Genomic DNA, 4,221 nt, shown 5'->3' on the forward strand with positions numbered 1-4,221 from the left:
AGATATTTTAAAATGATCTTCCAATTTAAAAAAATAACATTTCAAAGTAACATAATTCATTATATATATATATATATATATATATATATATATATATATATATATATAAGTAATAAAATCTTCATTGATATTATTCTTTAAAATAGAAATAAGATTTTAATAACTAATACAATTATTAAATATCTCAAAATATTTAATTACTATGATTTGATTAAATATCTCTCTCTAATCTATATAATATGAACTAATCTGCGCAATAATACAATTTTCCAATTTCCAAATTCATGGACGTGGTAAGTAGCAACACAATTTGAAAAAGGTTGTTTTCTTTTATTTCATGTATACTCTTAATGAGTAAGTAGCACTTAATGGTAAAGTAGCACTATCTACCACTACCATTCTAAAGAGTGTCACTACGTTTCTTCAAGTGCATACCCTTAATGAAGATGAAAGACATAAAAGATACAATATAGATAAATTAAAAACATATTTTAATGAGTCCAAAATTACAATCAATATTTCAAAATTCAACAAAGTAACATCATGTGAACCTTGCTTAGACTTTATTCACGTCCAAAACTACAATCAATCATGATTTTTATCTGTATTTTTGGAAGAAAAAAATTCCTAAATCTTCAATTAAACAAACACAAAGCAAACTTCATAACTCATATCATAAGCGATTGTGTTTATAAATGGAGAGAAGAAGTTTCAAACTAAGAATCACTGGCCAGGTGACTAATTGTGTACTTCAAGTGTGGGGTTTCTGCTGCACCTGCTGATATAAGTTACTCCATGGAATCAAGATGGGGAGATATCAAAATATATAAAACCTAATCGCATTGCTACTGCGCTTGACCACATCACTGCCACAACTAACAAATTTAATACTATGGGTTTTATATAGAAACAGGATAACATTGTGAATTTATGTACTATGCTACATATTAGATCTCTCAATTATGGTTTGAATACAATCATATACAGGAGTAATCAGAGACTAATTATGAGCTACTGGCATGCTCAAAACCTAACAATCATAGCTAGTGAGCCCTTGGTTATTTATACATAACTATATAAATTCTAACATGAATGTTTCACTTAATAACTTTAAACCAAAAGTTTTCATTTCAACAACCAAACATCAAAGAAGAATGAATGATTCAAAGATGAACTAGAAACCAATCAATTTTACATTTGTACCAAAAACACAAAAATACACTTGTACCAAAAAGAAACAAAAAAAGCAAACACTAAATTTCAAACACAAAAATACACTAATTTTCCCACAATGTAGTAGCATTTTGTCTTCCTCAACATTAACATTGATTGAAATAGTTTTTAAACCCTGGAAATAGGTTACCAATTGTACCACTTACCACTGTCCACAATTCCTTTGTAATTTATGTCACATGGGCAAAGCTCATGACATGGGATTTAATATCATGTCTTGTACATGTAATGAACTTTATTAAATTTTTCTGACACACTCCTTGACATGAAAAGCTCATTGGAGTTAAGATCTCAACCATTCAACTAGTGTCTATAACTATTGTTCATTAATTTATCTAAATGTTTTTATTCACCTACTATCTATAACTATGTTCATAAATTTATCTAAATGTTTTTAGCGGCATATCCCTCCCAGTTTGAAGTTTGAATTGGTTTATTTTGTAGACTTTTAGTGTCTATTGTCAAGATTTTTACACCTAGTTCGTCATTCACTATGGCAGCCTCGGTGGCACAGTGCAATATGTCTGTAACAGGTTGGCCCTTGATTGATCAAGCTACAATTTTTTTTATAACTATGTTCATATGCACTTGTTAGTTTATATTTTTACATGGAGAAAAATGGTTAGGATATGGTATGTTATATAAAAAAAATGGTTTAATATAGTTTCTCATCAAAAGAACACTTTAAGTTTGTAAGAGACAAATATTACCAAAAGACTACTGTGTGAGGATGGACTTAGTATGAGTTCAGCAAGAACATCAAACCTAAACTTAGCTGAAGTAATTGTTCTGAAGAGTTTCAATATAAAATAGAAAGATTTTGTTTTACCACTGGCCATTTTGTAAGGTTCTGTTCTGTGTCAATATTAAGAAGTCATTAGGTTAGCTTTATAAGAGATGAAGCACAAACAGAGTCAAAGAGTTCATACAAGTAAGATATTACATTTATGAACATAGATTACACAAATAAACTCAACAACAACCACACCTTTAAACTACCAAAGCAACATTAACTCACTTTATACGGCGATGCTTATTCTTAACATCATCAAAAAACTGATGGACATCTGCAGCAGTAATTGGCTTGGAGGAGTCTGCAGATTCGTGTCATGAAACATGACAACAACAAATTAAAATGATTAAATAAGGATGTGATTAATGCATTCATAATCAATATTTCAACGTGTCTCTTTGAGGATGATGGATATTACACTAACTATAACACCGCTTTTAAGTTCAAAGATAGCATCCAATACCTCAAGTGCCCATTTTGGGGGAGAAAACAGAGAAATGTATGGTGGCAGTGTTGCTAATCCTAACATGAAACTCACGTGGGAAGATAAAGTTCCAAAGATCAAAATCAATAGTAGATTCATAAACTAGAGTAAAATAACCCATTTTAAAAGTGAATAACAATATTGGATGAAATTTAAAGGAGAGATTGTAAGAAACTTAAAGGAAACTCTTACCTGGGCCGCGAATCGATGAACCATAAAAGCTTGAAGTGAAAAATCATTTATATTAGAGTTTTCGTTCACAACGTGCTATGACCCTTGTAGCTCTTAGGGGAATCAATGTCGTCGTCGAGAGACTTACTTCAAAGCTTCGATTGAGATGATTCCATGAAACCCTAAAATCCTAATTCTGAGTTGCAACTTGAAGGGTTTGAGAAGAAGGAGAAAGGAAGAAAGGGTTAGGGTTGCGATTTGGTAGAAGATACACTGGACAATCTTTGTTTCAGCTTCTGAAAAATCATACGATGGAGATTTTGATGAGTTTGGGAGGGAAGAATTTTCACATTTAGCGCTTTGATTTTCCACTTGATATTTGTTTCAGCACCGAACCAAAGTAATTTTCTTTTACGCTGATGAAAGGGAACGGCTGAAACGTGATTACTTTTTTATGCTGAAGAAAATGGAACGACTGATATTGTTTTAACGTGAGGTCTCAGTTCGAATCCAACAAAATGAATGTTTTCACAATTTTTTTTATATTTTAACCAACTAAAGAGAACGGCCTAAAATATTAAAAAATTTATTAAAAAATTAAAAATTATATGATAACGGTTTTAAAATGTTTGTAATAATAATCGTTCTCTTTGTCATATACAACAACAATTTTAGCCGTTGTATAAGATTTGCAAAAACTATATACACTACCGCAACGAAATATAAAATTTGTTCTCTAATAAATGCTACGAGAATAATTTTTTTATTTCAAAAAAATTAGGTGTTGTCGTAGAGTCAAAATGTTGTAGTGATATGATCTCCCATGAGTCCCAAAAGTCAAGAGAATTGTAAGTTAGCAAAGGATAACCTTGATAATTTCCATTGGAAATTGAGTTTGAATCTCACTATTTTGGGATTTGAAACTCCAAGAGTCCTGAGCTTTTCATCCATTCAATTTTACTCTATCAAGTGTCCTGAGCAAGATCAAGAGCAAGCAAGAGCAAGATCAATCAAGTACAGACCTGCATTGAAGGTATTTTCCAGAAATTTTCATCTCTTCGATTCTCACTCAATTCTCCATAATTCTTTTGGATCTTTGGTTGTCTGAAGTCTAACCAATGTAGGCAATAAGATTGAGTTGCTTTTAGGTCAAATCGAAGCAACTCAGATCGTGCACCTCAAATTCCAACTCCTTGTATCTCTCAATATACTTGGAGTTAGGATAAATTGAGGCCAGATTCGAGCTCAGAGACATTTTTACTTTAAATTCCCGTCCTTATTTTTAATTTTGGTGATGGTTGTGGATGAACCAGTCCGGTGAAGCTCACTGGAGAAGGAGACCGAAGCTTTGATGAAATATACATTTCATCTCCCAAAATGAATGAATGATTTTAATTTGATAAAAGTCCTTCTTTGACCAATTTGTGTTGATTCCATTCCCCCTCCCTCTTCATCTTAATTCCCTTCTCTATTCATTCATGTCATGGACCTATGATATCTCTATATTCTAAGGCTAGTTGATTGCAAAATCAACATAAGT

The 4,221-nt window shown here is 31.6% G+C and overlaps 1 long non-coding RNA gene across 1 annotated transcript; it reads right to left on the bottom strand.

Annotated features, from left to right (window-relative positions):
• Positions 1-458: 458 nt before the first annotated feature.
• LOC127120296 (uncharacterized) lies at positions 459-3,194 on the bottom strand. The gene is made up of 3 exons (XR_007803173.1): positions 2,703-3,194; positions 2,252-2,327; positions 459-778 (listed from the first exon to the last, which is right to left on the bottom strand). It is a non-coding gene; the product is annotated as an uncharacterized LOC127120296 (long non-coding RNA).
• Between the last annotated feature and the right edge of the window lie 1,027 nt (positions 3,195-4,221).

The sequence above is a fragment of the Lathyrus oleraceus genome, chromosome 2 (genome assembly GCF_024323335.1).
Source record: "Lathyrus oleraceus cultivar Zhongwan6 chromosome 2, CAAS_Psat_ZW6_1.0, whole genome shotgun sequence".
In the NCBI taxonomy this organism is placed as follows: domain Eukaryota; kingdom Viridiplantae; phylum Streptophyta; class Magnoliopsida; order Fabales; family Fabaceae; genus Lathyrus; species Lathyrus oleraceus.